The following is a 19,040-nucleotide window of genomic DNA, read 5'->3' as shown; positions in this document are numbered from 1 at the left end:
ATGATATATTCTAGATAATCGTGCACTATATAACAAAATTTACGTTGGCTTATATTTACCTTAAGTTATGAAAAGTACAAGCATTCACACACTTCCATTAGGGGTTGATGCACCAATAAGGGGATGCTTATACAGCTGTAATATAAGCTTACTCCAACTATAAATAGGGAAGGAAAATATCCCATCATTGCAGCAGAAATGTAGCAGGAGATTGTAGTTCTTTACATAATTCTGTGACCATAGTTACATACCAGTATTCCCATTAGCAAGGACAAACATCCTTCCTAGGGTCCCGTTTGCATTGTAGGAACAAACACAAAAAAGGTTTTGGGACTTTATATGAGGCATCGCCTGACTAATGGGCCATACACACTATAAGATTTTCTGAAGACTTTTTCCTTTAGACTTACCAAAACCATATAATATGAGGTCAAACCTAAACACTTTCAATTTGTATGCAATCTGGCAGGCCCTTGCACTACATAGAAAAGGTAAATCTGAAGGAAAAAGTCTTCAGAAAATCTTATAGTGTGTATGGCCCTTAAGGCTCTATGCCTCCATCCCTGATCATGAAGAAAAAGAAGGGGAGGGAATATAGATTAAAAATTACATAGGGCAATCGGCATAATGTGTAGCATATGGTAAAACAAATGGTATAAGGATGAGTCAACAACATAGTAACATAGTACAAAAGTCCGATTGCCAAAAATTCCAAGAAGGGCATGGTCCGTGAGGCTCTCTGGTAGCTCCCTTCCTCCTCCGCCCCCCGCCATTTGCTGAGGAGAGACGCCGAGATGCATGGCTGATCTTGGGGAGTAAGCGTGCTGTGTCCTGGTGGGAGTGCAGCGGCGTTAACTGGCAAGGAGAGGAGAGGCTGGAACGACGCATTACCGCCCTGGAGAGAGGTATGATCTCGCTCTGCCGTCCTCCCCCTGGTGAACCTGGCAGATAATGTGTGGTGACTGATCCCCGCCACCCCTCGATGTAGTGAACAGGATAAGACCTGAAACAGATTAGGATTTGGGTGTTTTTTTTTCTCTCTTTTTCTTTCTTTCTTTGTGACCGACGATGGAGGACTTATTATATCCCTCAATGTGAAACGATTGAATACTGCAGAAAGAAGATGTATATTGTTGGCAGATTTGAAAAGGCTAAATACAGATATTGCATTTGTCCAGGAGACACACTTCAGGACAGACAAGTTACCCTATCTTAGAAATAAAAATTTCCCATATGCATACCATTCAATATGCTAGCTAAGTCACATGGAGTGTCGATCTTTATTGCTAATAAAATTCCCTGCACCTATAAGGACAGTGTACCGGACCCTAATGGTAGGTTTGTGTTCTTGAAAAGGTTGATAGGAGAAATACAAGTAACATTTGCAACCATTTATGTCCCGAATTGCAGTCAAGATGTTTTTATTTCAAAGACATTAACAAGCCTTACGGAGTTCTCAGAAGGTCAACGGATAGTGGGAGGAGATCTGAATGTTCCTCTCATGCCCAAAATCGATACTTCCGCGGGTACGTCTGCTATTCCAACTGGAGTGGGCAGACGCATAATAAAATCGCTCCATAAAGCACAATTTATTGATATATGGCGATTAAAACATCCATCCGAGAAAGAATACACATTTTATCCAAAACCACATAAAAGTTATTCTAGAATTGATTACTTCCTAGTCCCCCATGCCCAACTTCACACAATAAAAAAATTGGATATTGATAGCATCACGTGGTCGGACCATTCATTGATCTGAATAGTATATAGCTTAACATCAACCCCTCTTTTGAAACAACGAAATTGGAGACTAAACGAAAGTCTCCTACAGAAAGAGGAAGTTTTAGAGGATGTTTCAGAGGAACTCCGAGCTTACCTTGAGACGAATGATCAGTCAAACTGTGCTATAGGAACTTTATGGGAGGCACATAAATCGGTAAAACGAGGAGTGTTGATTAAACATTGTTTACGAATCAAAAAAAAAAGAGAGAAATAAGCAATTATCAATACTGTTATAGAAACGTAAAAAGTTAGAAATTGACCACAAACAAACACCATCAACTTTATTAATTTCGGAACTGGAGGGGACTAGGAAGCAAATAACAGATTTATTACACTATAAGGCGAAGGCAACACTACAGAGGTGTCGAAAATCAAATTATGAATCGGGCAATAAATGTGGGAAATTATTAGCGAGATCAGTATAGGAACAGAAGTCGAGGTCATATATCCCTTTTATTACATTGCCTAAGGGGGGGGGGGGGGCGGGGGGGAGCTACCAAGCCAAATAACAGAAGAATTTAGGAAGTTTTATGCCTCCCTGTATGGACTGGCCGAGGGGCCCGCCTAGCAAGAGGATATGGAAAATGATCTACTTCAATCACAGCTACCTGTTCTGCCTGGGGGGGTGGCTGTGGCTTTGGAGGTGGACATCACGGCAGAGGAGATACGGGGGGCATTGAAATCAATGAAACATGGTAAGGCACCAGGACCAGATGGTCTAACAGCGCAGTATTACCACACATTAGGAATAAGGCCACAATGAATGGTGCCAGCTATAGCCCAGGAGGATGCATTATCAGCAATAGAATGGGCCTTGAATAACAATACCAGTTGGGGCAAGAACAAAAAGCATTTATCTTGAGAATGCTGAAGATGGCTATGAAGAGAAACTATTTCTGGCATCAAGGATCCTATTACTGCCAACACAAGGGAGTAGCTATGGGTGCAAGATATCCCCCGAGCGTAGCAACTTCCTGTTTTTTGCAATTTCTTTTCATACGCATAATCTGTCCTTTGGGTATTCCTTTTATCCAGTTGGGATGATGGCAACTATGGGTAGGGATGTAGTCATTTCTATCTGTGGGTTTAAAATATGTTTTTGTATAGAGACCATCTTCTTTTTGGGATATAGTGAGATCTAAAAAGTTTATTTCTTGTTTATTTCAAGTGCCAGTGAATTTAATTTGATATCTGTTAGTGTTGATCTCTTGTAAAAATTATTTTAATGATTCCTCAGTTCCCTTCCAGATGATAAAAATGTCATCCAGGAATCTTCTATACATCTTTAGTTCCTCTTTTCTCTTTACAAAGATTTCTTCACCTTCCAACTTGCTTAAAAACAGGTATTTTTAACATTAAAGCGAAATTTTGATTAAAAGATTCTGGGAAAAAGGTTACAAACAAAGTGCACTAACAAAAGTAAAAGAAGAGGTTGAAAATATGGACAGAACAAAACTATTGAAGGACAACACAAAGGGAACTGAAGATTATTCTCTCACATTTATTACACAATTCAACACCAAATACAAGGAGGTTGAACGGATTATATTAAAACATTGGCCCATTCTCCTTAGGGACGAGAAACTCAAGGGACTATTACCGGCCCGTCCAAAATTTGTGTATAGAAGAGGATGAAACCTCAGGGACAAAATGAGTGAAAAATGTACCAGACCCCCCCAAAAAACTAACAATATTTCTTGATCAAAAAGGCTTCTTTACATGTGGCAGATGTAAGACCTGCAAAATGGTTAAAACCCGAAAACGAAAAACTGAAAACTTCAAGTCTAATGTAACGAAGAAAGTTTACAATATAAAAAAACGTATTACCTGTCATAGTACCCATGATGTGACGTACCTGCTCACATGTCCCTGTGGGCTTCAGTACGTTGGACGCACAACAAGAAAACTTAGGGTACGCCTGGGCGAACACATAGATAATATAAAAAGGGGATTTAAAAACCATAGTGTGTCCGACCACTTTAGGTTGGCACACAATAAGGATCCCAGTTTCCTCTCCGTGTCTGGTATTGACAAAATAGAACCCAACTGGAGAGGAAAGAACATGAGGATAGCAGTATCACAAAACGAATCCAGGTGGATATATGAGCTACCTACTTTACAGTCCCAAGGCATGAATATCGACATGGACATAAAATTGCTTCATTTCAGATCCCTAATTATAACTGATAATTTTAACTTTTAAACCACTTGAGGCACTTTTACTTTCAGCCCATTACTGTATCTCCTATAAATGCTATATAGAAGATTAGGTTGCTATACACCCACAGTGGCAAGAATAACTTCCCCATCCCACTGTGTGGAGTCCAATAGATTTATCAAGTGCTTACTGCCCTTCAAATGTGATGGGTAAGTATCCACCATAGTTTGAAGGTAAGTATCAAGATACTCGCCTAACCGGGAGAAGAGGGAGTTTATTCCACTGATAATTGGTCGTCCGGGTGGTTTTTCAAGATTTTTATGTATCTTCGGGAGTTGATAGATGATTGGTAGCCTCAGTGCTTCTGGAAGGAGGTACTTGTATTCTTTATTGTTTAATATACCTTTCTTGTGTGCCTTTTCCAGGTGTTTAAGCTTATTTCTATATTTGATTAAAGGATTACTCTTCAGTTTAACATAGGTATCTTCATTCTGTACAAGCTTGGTGAGTTCTTCATAGTAATCCTCTTTTTTGAGGATCACAATGCCCCCCCCATGCTGGGCGGATAACCACATTTCTTTTCTCTTCAAGTTCACGTGTTCCTGTAATTATATTCTCTTTTGGTCGGTGTCATTTTTTGTTCACAGTCTTGAGGTCTTGTTCAACTAATGATTTAAAAGTTTCAGTAAAATGGTTATTAGTACATTTAGGGTTAAAAGTAGATTTGTTACGAAGTCCACTATGTATAAAAATCTCTTGCTCTTTTTCAATGGGATGATCATTTTTTCCAATAAAATGTTTTTTTATATTTACCTTCCTGATAAATTTTTGTATGTCCACATAAACGTTGAAAGGGTCTAGTTTTTTGTCTGGGGCGTATTTCAGGCCCATGTCCAATACAGCAAGTTATTTGTCCAAGAAGGTCAGTCCGCAAAGGTTAATGATGCCCTGTCCTAATGGTCTCTTTTCCTTTTTGCCCCTACTGCCTCTACAGTCATCTACACTCTATAGCTAACATAAGAATTAAATCACGAGGAAGGCAATATCTATTCTTGTTTCTATATATTTTTGTTATAAATTTCATTTATTCTTATATTGAGATTTTATACTAATTTAATTACCAATACTAATAAATTAATCTTGTCCACTATTTAAAAGTAAGATTAAATATCATTATTTCCATCATTCTTTAGAGAATCTATACACACTAGTAAATTAGTTTATTTATTGTGGTATCATAATACCTCCTTTTAAAAGAAGAACCCTGTCCAACACCAAAAAGCTCTCTTACACAGGAAAGCCTTGTATGCATGAATAGTCCTTTTAAGTATTTCAAATTCTAAACGTATGCTTGTATATATTTATATATCTCCCCATCTAATGCTTTTTTACCTATCAATCAGTAAGACTCCAATCATACTGTTTATGTGCCCATTCAATGGACACTATATTATTCTTTATTCCAATATGAAGTAATCAAGACATTTTTATTTATCCCACTAGACTATTATATAAATGGGGAGAAAAAACTATTATGCACTTCTATGTTTTATACCAACTCTACTTGGCTGTTTCCCATGATCAATGTATTTATGAAATCTTTTATGGATGTATTTATTGAACTGTGTCTAATTCCTCTCCTGCCACGGAGTCTTGTGATGCGCTGTTCGTACTCATTGTTGCTTAGCAGCAGGGGACGCACGCAGACGCACACTTCCTGGTAGGGGCGGAGTGAGGGGTAGTGACTATCACACTTAAGGCTCCGTGCTAGGCTGTTTTTCCACTCTGAAGACGTCATACGCATTGACGAAACGCACGTACGGTGGAACGCACAATGTTCACGTCACGGGAGCCTGAGTGGAACGCGAGCTGGTATTCACCAATCTCCACTCATGGGCTCCATTTTAGCTGGCGTTTTTTATATTATATGGTTTGTGTATTTTACCCAAATATATTAAAACACTATTTAATGGTAATGCACTATCTGGAGCTTTTTTTACTCTTAATACCCTGACTGGACCCTGCGGAAGGAGGATATCCAGGAGAGAGCATTCCGGAGCCCTGTGGCACTACAAAAGCACAGCAGTATCTACTCTGGTCCAGGCGGCCAAACAAGCGCCAATAGGTCTTAATACCATAAGGTATATAAGACCACATCATCTGGTTAGTGTGTAATTCTATTATTCCTAAAGGTGACACCAAGTACCAGCATTGGATCATTCAACACTGAGCACCTGCACTTTTATTCACTTTGCACTCAAGATCAATCTGCATAATCGCACCTAAGTCACTTATGAACTTTAATTTATGAACCATTTTTAATCAACTTTTGAGCACCTTTTGATTGAATCACTACGGAGAACTTTACTTTCCATCACCTTTTACCTTTATGATTATAATTATTTAAATTACACTGTATTTTTAAGATTTGCATATTAATATTGTGGCACATTTCATACCTTGAATAGCATTATAAGGATGTTGATATTTATTATTTATTATGTTGATATTTTTTATATATATATTCCATTAATTTATTTTTGCCACTAGCACCAAAGCACTTTATTAAGGTTTAATGCACCATCTATGATTTAAAGCCTACCAACCTCACAATTCCATTGTAACTATTTGCACTGGCTAAGTAATTATCCAGTAATAGTTCACCCACAGCAAGCGCTATAGCTGGCCCCATTCATTGTGGCCTTATTCCTTTTGTCTTCTACCCTTCCTGTAGCAGCTGCAGTTTTAACTTAAAATACAAATTTTTAATTTTATTACATCAGAAGCATACCTTTGACCTCACCCATTGGCGCGAGGGATATACATTTCCAGTATATCAATTCCTATTACCACACATTACTCCCGATCTTGAGCCCTTATAAGGAAAGGCTATATAATGGGACAGAAATAAATGAAAATATGGATAAAGAAACCTTATCAGCTCATATATCACTAATACTAAAAGAAGGGAAAGACCCAGCAGCATGTGGAAGCTACAGGCCAATATAGTTATTTAATGTTGACCTAAAAATATTTACTAAAGTCTTGACAGTGAGACTTGCAAAGCATTTAGCAAACATAGTAGATTTAGATCAGGTGGGTTTTAAAGGATCCAGAGAAGCCAGGGACAACACTACGAGGGTGCTTAATTTGATACATATCGCCAGAACAACTAAGACACCTTGCGTTCTGTTAAGCACCGACGCAGAGAAAGCATTTGATCGGGTAAACTGGTCCTTCCTGTTTGCAGTGCTTAAACATATTGGAATAGGAGATTTAATGCTTAATAGAATAGCAAAGGTGTATGCAAGTCCAACTGCCAGGGTAAAAGCCAATGGGGTCCTGTCGGATCCTTTTCTGATAAAGAATGGAACACGACAGGGCTGTCCACTGTCCCCCTTCCTATATGCACTATATTTGGAGCCTTTCCCATGCAGGGTGTGCCTGAATAGAGACATCCAGGGAATAACATTAGGGCAGGAGCAATATAAAACTGCAGCATATGCGGATGACTTAATGTTTACATTAACAAATCCCAAAATATCATTGCCTAATCTGCTTTATGAATTTAAAAAATATGGTGAGATGTCTAATCTAAAGATAAATTACGGGAAATCGGAAGCTTTGGGAATAGGGATATCTAGAATCCACCTGAATAACTTGAAGGCGAGTTTTAATTTTAAATGTAGTGAATCTGCAGTGAAATAATTAGGGACATACATTTTTGCAAATTTATCCCGATTATATGAACTGAATTTCCCTCCATTGATCACAATAACTAGAAATTTAATAGAAAGTTGGCATAAAGGCTTACAATCATGGTTCGGCAGATGCAATCTGCTAAAAATGAGTATTCTGCCAAAATACCTCTACCTCATGAGGGCACTACGCATTAAAATCCCAAATACCTTCTTTAAAACAGTACATTCTTTGTTTATTAAATACATCTGGGCATATATAAAACCACAGATATCACACGGGAGTTTGATATTGCCAAAGCAATCGGGGGGTTTAGCCCTGCTAGATGTGCGCAGATATTATCAAGCTGCACATCTAAGTAGAATACTAGACTGGTGGCACCACTCAAAGACAAAACTGTGGGTACAAATTGAGCAGGCACAGTCCCCTGTAGGGCTAAAATGAGCCATGTTGTGCTTTCAGGCGTTACCAAACTATTTGAGAACACATCCAATAATAGGAAATACATTACGTATTGGTATCCCAGCAAGGCTTACAATATAAGCTAACCACAAAGGAATCCCTGCTATTTCCAATTTTGGGAAACTCACAATTTGGCCCAGGAATGGATTCATGTCAGTTTACCATATTACGCAGAATGGGACAGATACAGGCCTCAGCCTTTTTGGTACAAGGGAGATTGCCCTCGATTGCTTGGCTAATGGATGGAGAGGGCCCATATGGACTGCTGTTTTGGCAGGCCTTGCAACTCCATCATCTTCTAAATTCAATTCAAAACCCGGAGTATTTTGTGAGGCCATTAAATAGCTTTGAGAAAACTGTGAGGAACCGGAGGTTCTTTCTCGTACGTTGTCAATTTCATATAGACTACTGACAAATCAGGTAGATCAACTAACTTTGCCCTGGGTTGAAAAGTTGAAAACAGATCTGGACTGTGATTTTACACAGGAACAGATCCATAGGATCTTGAAGTTTGTGTTTAAACCGTCTAGATGTACTAAAATTCAGGAGGCAAACTTTAAGATCCTAACAAGGTGGTATAGCACGCCAGAGAGGCTGCATAATTGGTACCCACAAGAGTCGGATCGATGTTGGAGATGTGGGAACGAGAAGGGCACAATCCTCCATATCTTTTGGTCTTGCCCTGTTATAAAAGAATATTGGAGGGCAGTAAGATCGATAATTCAAAATTTCACAGATTATACAATTGGAGATGATCCTGCCTTCTGTCTCTTCCACGTCTCGGATTTCCCAGCTAGAAAATATGAGAGGTCCAGTATAATTGGGTAGGGTTGTTTTTTTTTTTTTTTTTTATAGAAAATATAAAATGGGATGTTAAGATTGAGTTTGAGATATTCTGCGGAAATTTTAGATAAAGAAGAGGATAGATAAACTATGTGTGGCATTGGAGTAATATAAAAATGTGTTGATGGCTATTTGGAGATATTTTGATGTACATGATGATGAAATGTATTAATCCTTGTATGCAACATTTAATTTATTCTCAATGACTTATATATTGTTGTTTGTATAGTGATCCCAAACTTTCAATAAAGAAATATTTGTAAAAAAGTCTGATTGCCTAGCATCCTTAACACTAGGGGAATAAAAAGAAAAGGGGGAGGGGGATAATTGGGACTTTGTGTGAAGTGCGAACAGACGAATGGGATGTACAATGGTAGAATGATTGTGTAAATTTGTGCAGGTGGGTCCACAACATAATGTCAAAGAAAAACAATTTAATGATATATGTCATCAACTCATCATCAATACAAATATCCCAAATGCCTAAGTACATACATGTGATAATAGGTACGATAGTACAATTAAAACATCATAAATATCAGATCGTGAAGAGCTGACAAGGCATAAAATGGGATGGAGCAATGGCTACAATTAGCATATAAAAAATCATATGGTAGATTAAAAGATGCATCATAAGCAAGCTCTACACGTTTCATGAGGAATGAGTTCCACTTATTCAGGAGTGGATGCATCCTATGTCACTATAAAAAAGAAAAAATCCCCCTTACAGACAACAATGCAGTAAACGTGGTAAAATATGTAGAACAATTACATAGTTACATAGTTAGTGAGGTTGAAAAAAGACATCAGTCCATCCAGTTCAACCTATGATGTGTGTGTGTGTTTGCTTTTAACCGTACATTGTATACCCTTGTATGTTGTGGTCTCTAAGGTGATCATCTAATATTTTTTTGAAACTGTCAATGCTCCCTGCTGATACGACTGCTTGTGGAAGAGAATTCCACATCCTTACCGCTCTTACAGTGAAGAACCCCTTACGCACTTTAAGGTTAAACCGCCTTTCCTCTAGTTTTAGTGAGTGGCCACGTTTCTTATTGTATCTCCTTTCCCTGAATAGTTTGTTCCTTATGCTCGGGTCACCAGTACAATATTTGTACATTGATATCATATCCCCCCTCAATAGTCTCTTCTCCAGAGAGAATAAGTTCAGTGCTTGTAGTCTTTCCTCATAGCTGATGTCCTCCATTCCCCTAATTATTTTTGTTGCCCTTCTCTGGACTTTCTCCAGTTCCAGCACATCCTTCCTGAGGACCGGTGCCCAGAACTGGACAGCATACTCCAGATGTGGCCAGACCAGAGTCTTGTAGAGTGGGAGAATAATCTCTTTATTTCTGGAGTGAATCCCCTTTTTTATACATCCCAGTATTCTGTTGGCTTTGCTTGCGGCGGCTTGGCATTGCATGCCACTGCCAAGCCTGTTGTCTACCAGTACCCCCAAGTCCTTTTCCATCCTAGACTCACCCAGAGGTTCCCCCCTAGTGAGTAGCTTGCTTTCTGGTTTCTGGCCCCCAAGTGCATTACTTTACATTTTTCAACATTAAATCTCATCTGCCATGTAGTTGCCCACCCCGTTATTTTGTTCAGGTCCGCTTGCAAGGTTTCCACATCCTGCATAGAAGATATTGGCAAGCCTAGTTTAGTATCATCTGCAAATACTGAGATTGTACTAGATATCCCCTCCTCTAGATCATTTATGAATAAATTAAACAGGATTGGTCCCAGGACAGAACCCTGGGGGACCCCACTTTCCACACCCGCCCAATCCGAGTACTCCCCGTTAATCACCACCCTCTGTACTCTCCCCTGGAGCCAGTTATCTATCCAGGTACTCACCTTATGGTCCATACCTACCTTCCTTAGTTTGTACAGTAAGCGTTTGTGGGGAACTGTGTCAAAGGCCTTTGCAAAGTCCAGATACACCACATCCACAGGCTTTCCTTTATCTAGGTGGCAGCTCACTTCATCGTAGAAGGTTAATAGATTGGTTTGGCACAAACGATTTTTCATGAATCCATGCTGATTACTACTTATAATACCGTTTTCATTACTAACGTCTTGTATGTGGTCCCTTAACATCCCCTCCAAAATTTTGCAGACTACTGATGTTAGGCTGACCGGCCTATAGTTACCCGGGATATATCTCGGCCCCTTTTTAAATATTGGTACCACGTTGGCTTTTTTCCAATCAGCTGGCACCATACCCATCTGTAAACTATCCTTAAAGATCAAGAATAATGGTCTGGCAATCACCTGGCTGAGCTCATTAAGAACCCTCGGGTGCAAGCCATCCGGTCCCGGGGATTTATTTATGTTAAGTTTCTCTAGTTTAGCTCTAAGTCTATCTTCTGTTAGCCATGGCGGCACTTCCTGAGGTGTATTATTTAGTTCGGCCTTACAAGCAAGGTTCGTGTAGCCCCCCGATTCTTTTGTGAAGACTGAAGAGAAGAAATTATTTAACACTTCCGCCTTTTCTCTGTCCTCAGTGGCCATATTTCCTTTATCATCTTTTATGGGGCCAATGTGTTCTGGCCTCACTTTCCTACTGTTTATATACTTAAAGAACTTCTTGGGGTTCTTTTTACTCTCCTCCGCTATATATGTCTCTCGTGTTCTATTTTAGCCGCCCTGATTTCATCTTTACATTTCTTATTACACTCTTTGTAATGCTTAAATGCTGCCAATGACCCCTCAGTCTTGTACTTTTTGAAGGCCTTTTCTTTAGCACTAATATACATTTTTATGTTGGAGTTTAGCCACCCAGGGTTTAGTTTTGCTCTTTTAAATTTATTTCCCTTTGGAATGCACTGGACAATCCCCTTGTTAAGTATGCTCTTGAAGCACTCCCATTTTTCCTCCGTGTTCTTTGTTCCCAGGGTTCTATCCCATTTGATATTTTCTATATACAAAAGGTAAGGGAAGGATATATCATCCCAATTTAAGCTATCTCCACCCAATATACTCACAGCTTAGCGAAAGAGTCAGCAAAGTATTATGGGCAACAGTCCAACAGGGAAGATGTCTAACCGGGAGCTGTGGGAGCCCGATCCACGGCCACCAGGGAACAATGAGAGGACCTCAAAGAGGAAACACATGTAAGAACGTAGTATTCTGTGGCTGAAGGTACATTAGGCATTCACAGGATACAGAAGTAAGTGTCGGCCAGTATTGGCCCCAAAAATTAGCCCCACATGGGTTTACCTGACAGCTAAGAAATTTGTATTCTTTGGCTGAAGGTACATTAGGCATTCACAGGATACAGAAGTAAGTGTCAGCCATAAAAGGCCCCAAAAATTAGCCCACATGCGTAAACCTGACAGCTAAGAACGTAGTATTCTGTGGCTGAAGGTACATTAGGCATTCACAGGATACAGAAGTAAGTGTCGGCTAGTATTGGCCCCAAAAATTAGCCCACATGGGTTTACCTGGCAGCTAAGAATGTTGTATTCTGTGGCTGAAGGTACATTAGGCATTCACAGGATACAGAAGTAAGTGTCAGCCATAAAAGGCCCCAAAAATTAGCCCACATGCGTTTACCTGACAGCTAAGAATGTAGTATTCTGTGGCTCAAGGTACATTAGGCATTCACAGGATACAGAAGTAAGTGTCGGCCATAAAAGGCCCCAAAAATTAGCCCACATGGGTTTACCTGACAGCTAAGAACGTGGTATTCTGTGGCTGAAGGTACATTAGGCATTCACAGGATACAGAAGTAAGTGTCGGCCAGTATTGGCCCCAAAAATTAGCCCACATGGGTTTACCTGACAACTAAGAATGTTGTATTCTGTGGCTGAAAGTACATTAGGCATTCACAGGATACAGAAGTAAGTGTCGGCCATAAAAGGCCCCAAAAATTAGCCCACATGCGTTTACCTGACAGCTGAGAACATAGTATTCTGTGGCTGAAGGTACATTAGGCATTCACAGGATACAGAAGTAAGTGTCGGCTAGTATTGGCCCAAAAAATTAGCCCACATGCGTTTACCTGACAGCTAAGAACGTTGTATTCTTTGGCTGAAGGTACATTAGGCATTCACAGGATACAGAAGTAAGTGTCAGCCATAAAAGGCCCCAAAAATTAGCCCACATGCGTAAACCTTTTTTTTTTTTTTTTTTTTAAATATTTTTTATTAAGTTTTTAAATGCATAACAACAATAAAGGAAAGCACGTATCAATTCGATACAAAACTACATGGCAATCACAAGTAGCAGGCATGTACAATGAAATACAATAACTTCACTATATCAATCTATCAATCTGTGGACCAAAAGTCCCAGAGCTTGTTAAATTTCTGCAGTTGTGAATTATTAGTCGCCAGGGACTTTTCAAACTGGTAGTTCATACGCAACAGAGAAACAACTTCTGACATATTCGGCACATCAGTGGACTTCCATTTCCGCAGTATGAGCGTTCTAGTGGCTAGCAGGACGTGTGAGGTCCATGGCCTAAACGGTAGGGGAATAGCCTCTATCCCTAAATGCAGGATGGCTAGAGCCGGATTGGGTGTGATTATACAGCCTGTGTATTTGGAGATAAAACTGAATACTTGACGCCACAGGCTAGTGAGTGATGGGCAGGACCACATTATATGCAGTAGTGTGCCTACACTAGAACAATCTCTCCAGCACAGTTGGGAACATGAACTGGAGAAGCCCGCTAAGCGAAATGGGGTGTAGTACCATCTGTGGGTGAGCTTAAGAGTCATCTCCCAGTGATTGGTGCAGTGAGTATGCCGGTTGGCTCCCGACAGTGCTGTTCGCCATTGGGATACTGAGAAGCTCACCCGGAGATCCCTATCCCATTTGAACATGGTTAAAGTTTTGAAGAATGTATTGGTATCCAAGAGTGTGTGGTAATAATCGGACAACTTCGGAGGAGCAGTAGGAGTAGTGGTGAGCAAATCCCAAATCTTCCCATCTACTCTAGTGCTTGGTAAGGGGTGATGACGCATAAAGTGGTGTATGCGGTACATGTGGAAAGAGCTCGAGCGTGGGATCCGATATTTAGACTGGAGCTGATCTGGGGGTAATAATAGGCCTCGTTCATACAGTTGTTGCAAGGTCGTTAAGTGTCCATTTACGGTTATGCTTGAGGGGAGATCAGGTAGGTGTATATGTAAGATCGAGGATGAGATAGCATCATCGGGAGCGAGGACGCGGTCTTTATTGGGCCCTGAGATCTTGCGCCAGGCTCTAAGCGAGGCTTGCATGGAGGGTGAGAGAGAAGTGAGATTCCACGGGACCCACGAATCTCCCAGGAGCAAGTCCCGAAGGGTTGTGGTAGGTGCTATGCTCGCCTCCAGGGTCACCCAGAGGGGAGCATCATTCGTGTGGAGCCATTTGCGGACCTGTGCTAATATAGTGGCCCAGTAGTATCCCTGAATATCAGGTACCGCAGCCCCTCCGAAACATCTCCTGGTAGTAAGGGTGGACGGCGTGCAACGAGCCCTTTTCCCCTCCCAGATATATCTTTTCATTTGACTAGAGAACTTAGCCAAGATTGTGGCCGGGTAGTGTATGGGAAGGGCCCTGAATAAATACAGGATTTGCGGAAGCATAAACATTTTGTACGCGTTCACCCTACCATGCCAAGTCAAGTGTAGGGGTTTCATACATGAAGTCTCTATGTGTAGCTTGGCGAGGAGTCTGGTTGTGTTAACAGTCAAGAGTTTTGTGGGGTCTGCTGGTAGGTCAATGCCCAAATAGTGGATTTTGTCTGAGGACCAGGGGATGGGGACTACGGACGCCAACAGGTTTTGAGCACGGGAGTCTACTCCTATATTTAAAACCGTGGACTTAGATGCATTGAGCTTGTAATAGGAGATGCAATGAAAATTCTGTAAAACCTCATAGGCAGCTGGAAGTGATATGGATGGGTTCGAGAGCATGAGGATAATATCATCCGCAAATAAGGTGATTTTATGGTGAAAGGTGGGAAAGGCAAAACCTGTAATCCAAGGGTGAGAGCGTATAGTTTCTGCCAGGGGCTCTATTAGCAAGTTGAAAATTGTGGGAGACAGGGGGCAGCCCTGTCTCGTACCGTTAGTAATGGGGAAACACTTAGACAGTACACTAGAAGTGTATACCTGGGCAGACGGGGTGGAGTAGAGGGCCAGGATGGCGGAAAATATAGGACCTGAGAAGCCAAATTTCTGTAAAGTGGCGCGCATGTATCCCCAATGGACCCTATCAAACGCCTTTTCGGCATCAAGAGTTAAAAGAACCGCTGGGGTCTTATTCCTACGGGCTAAGTGGAGAATATTTATCATGCGTCTGGTGGCGTCAGACGTCTGGCGTCCGGGGGTAAAGCCCATTTGATCTTTAGCGATCAAGTTTGGGAGGAGTTGTTGGATGCGTTTAGATAGTATCCTCGCATATATTTTGGCGTCCGAGTTCAGTAATGAAATCGGACGAAAGTTTGCCGGGGTGGTAGGGTCTTTACCGGGTTTCGGTAGGGTAACTACATGTGCTCTCAATATATCTGAGGGGAGGCTGGCGTCTGTCATGGCCTTATTAAATACAGCTGTTAGTGCGGGACCTATGTGCGGGAGGTATAGCTGATAAAACTCATTAGGAATGCCGTCTGGGCCCGGGGACTTCCCTTTCGGCAGGGTTTTAATACTAGTACTGACCTCTTCCAATGAGATGGGCATATTCAAGGTGACTAATTGGGAAGCGGATAACGATGGTAAAGTGATGGCGCTGAGAAATCGCTCTATATCCTCTGCCGAGGGTTGATGTTCCGAAGGGTCATCCCTCAAGTTATATAAGGAGCCATAAAACGACGCAAACACATCCGCTATAGCCTGTGGATGGGTCAGTTTGCTTTTAGTGATAGGATCTATAAGGAATGGAATTCTAGATTTGGCCTGCTTTCTTTTTACTCTATCTGCTAGGAATTTTCCTGCTTTGTTCGCCTGGGAATAAGATTTTTGTTTCAAATAATTCAGGTGTTTGTCCGATGCCTCCAGGAGGAGGATGCGGAGTTCTAGTCTGAGCTGAGCCAGTCGTGTAGACATAGCGGCGGTAGGATTCCGCTTATTACTTCCCTCCAGGACATGAATCTCGTTCAACAAAGAAGACATTTTCTGATTCCGCGCTCTCTTTCTCCTAGCCTGCTGCTGGATGCACACACCCCTAATGAAGGCCTTGTGTGCACCCCACAACACCCAGGGGTCAGAGACCGACGGTGCATTAAAAGAGAAGAATTCCCGAATACTGCCCGAGATCCGGGCAGAGCAGCCCGAGTCCTGCAGCATCCCCGTGTCACATCTCCATACCCGAGATGGTGCTACCCGAGCACCCTCCTCGACGATCAGTTTAACTGCGGCATGGTCTGACCAAGTTATGTCCTGGATCGTCGAGGAGGATACCTTCAAGAGTAGATCCAGATCAGCCACAAACAAGTCTATTCGTGAATATGACCTGTGTCTAGGGGAGAAGTAGGAGTAGTCACGCTCTGTGGCGTGCTGACACCTCCAGACATCATACAATTTTTCAGAGTGGAGTAGCCCCCCCATTGATTGTTGCCGGCCCCGGGGGGACGAGGAAGTGTCCAGCCCGGGGTCTGCAACAATGTTAAAGTCCCCACACATCAGCAAGCGACCCTGTTTGATTGAGTATACCTGCTTGAGCAAACGTCTCAAAAACCTTAGTTGGTGAGAGTTTGGGGCGTAGAGGTTCACGAGGGTGAAAAGAGAGTCATTTACTTCGCAAACAACAATTATGAATCTGCCTTGTGGATCCAAAACCGATTGGTGAATTTTGACCGACAACGAAGACCTAAAAGCTAGCAGAACTCCCCCTCTCTTGTCGTCGGCAGAGGCAAGAAGAATCTGGGAAAAGTCTTTATGAGTACAAGATGGGTGAGCTCCAGCTTTAAAGTGAGTCTCCTGGACTGCCAATATGTCCACGTTGTGGGTCTGAGCCTCCTTCCAAAGCGTGCGCCGTTTAGCAGGATGGTTCAGGCCATTGGCATTGACCGATAAGAACTTGATGGTCATAGCTTAACCGGATGCAGAAGTGAGACTGTGATTGATGTGGTTCCGGAAGAAACACGGTAGTCCAAGTCCCTCAGGTGTCCAAAGACTAATAGCCTAGTTGCGGAAGTCCGACGTGGATAATCAATGAAGGTAGTGATGGTGTCATGAAGAAAAAGGAAGGTGAACAGAAATGCAACAAAAAAGGATAGAAAAAAACAAATGCAAAAGTAAGAATAGGACCGTCTCTGCAGTCCGTGACCGGACAAAACCGATACAAAGCAAAGCATGGAGGGCCAAGAGGGCGGTTGCTCCTATGGCCAGGGACAATATTGGAACTTAGATAGGTAGCATAGTAGAGCTCGGGAATGATGGAGCAGGTGTGGGGGGTCTCTTACGTGAAACCACGTGCCAGTCAGCTTCCAGCGGCCTGAGAGGTGGTGATGCAGGAGATTCAAATTGCTGTTGTGGCAAGAAATTCCACCGTCTTAGGGCCTGGATGCCCTCATCCAGGGTTTTGATCAGGATAGTGGAGCCCCCATGAGTAACTGAGAGGGTCGCCGGATACTTCCATTTATGTGGCACCTGGTGATTTCGCAGGGCCTTTGTAATAGTGGCTAAATTCCTCCTGGTCTGTAAAGTGTGCCGGGAGAGATCCGGGAGCAGTTGTAGATTTTGGTAGCCCTCAGGGAGAGGCATGTTTTGACGTGCGGCTGCCATAATTTGATCTTTTATGTGATAGAAATGAACCCTAAGGAGTACATCCCTAGGAACATCCCCCGAGAGGAATGATGGTTTCGGCAACCTGTGTATCCTATCAACAGTCAGATCCGCGGTGGATGCAGATGGCACCAGTGCGTGGAAAAGTGCCATGACATGGGGCAGAAGCTGATTAGGCAGGACCGTCTCAGGGATCCCTCTTATCTTAACGTTATTCCGCCGTGAGCGGTCTTCTAAATCTGCCACTTTGCTTTTAAGCCAATTAATCTCATCCGTTTGGGTATTAATTGTGGTGATGACAGAATTGATAGTAGAAGCATGTGTGTCAGCAGTTTGTTCTAAAGAATCAACCCGAGAGCCCAGGGATCCCATGTCTGATCTGAGTTGCTGCATGCAGGAAATCATATCAGCTTGCATGGTGCTGCGTAATGTGTACATCATGTCTCTCATGGTTTTTTCAGAGATAGGGTTAGATCCAGTGGGGAATGAGGCAAATGGATCCGAGGCAGGGGACTGAGAGGCAGGTGTAATTTGTGCAGGAAGATCGGTGTCCATACCTGAGCACATGTGATGTTTCTGAGGAGAGTCCAGTCTCTGTCTTGTTTTGGCTGGGCTCCTGGATGAGGGAGATGGAGGAGAAGGAGAGCCAGACGACTGGCCGCTGTCTGGATTAGCTATCAGCCTGCGAGCTGAAGGAGCAGGAGAGAGTGGCTGCAGTCTGTGAAGCGTTGCGGCACCCTGTCTTCCCTGTGTTCCCGGGCCGCCGCCATTTTGGTGGAGCCCTGGGCTCTGCGAGATAAGGAAACCGGACAGTTTGTTGGACTGTTCCGGTCCCTTCTTGCGGCGGGTCATAGCGGTAATTGTATGCGGAGGTCGCGGGGATGGTTTGCGGGGTGTTACCGGTCCCGATGCTCTGTTGGAGGCTGTTTGTCCCTGGTGGCTCGGCGGAGCTAGATCAACATGCGACCATCTTCCGCGCCGCGGCCACGCCCCTCCACATGCGTAAACCTGACAGCTAAGAACGTAGTATTCTGTGGCTGAAGGTACATTAGGCATTCACAGGATACAGAAGTAAGTGTCGGCTAGTATTGGCCCCAAAAATTAGCCCACATGGGTTTACCTGGCAGCTAAGAATGTTGTATTCTGTGGCTGAAGGTACATTAGGCATTCACAGGATACAGAAGTAAGTGTCAGCCATAAAAGGCCCCAAAAATTAGCCCACATGCATTTACCTGACAGCTAAGAATGTAGTATTCTGTGGCTCAAGGTACATTAGGCATTCACAGGATACAGAAGTAAGTGTCGGCCATAAAAGGCCCCAAAAATTAGCCCACATGGGTTTACCTGACAGCTAAGAACGTGGTATTCTGTGGCTG

At 42.4% G+C, this 19,040-nt stretch overlaps 1 protein-coding gene across 1 annotated transcript in view; it reads left to right on the top strand.

Moving 5' to 3' along the window:
* The window catches only part of LOC309569300 (CD48 antigen-like), a 155,029-nt gene that overhangs the window by 89,451 nt on the left and 46,538 nt on the right, over window positions 1-19,040 (top strand). The gene's annotated exons all lie outside the window — the stretch shown is intronic.

This window comes from Pelophylax lessonae (genome assembly GCF_965119305.1).
Source record: "Pelophylax lessonae genome assembly, chromosome: 13".
In the NCBI taxonomy this organism is placed as follows: Eukaryota; Metazoa; Chordata; class Amphibia; order Anura; family Ranidae; genus Pelophylax; species Pelophylax lessonae.
This window is presented reverse-complemented; position numbering and strand designations above follow the sequence as displayed.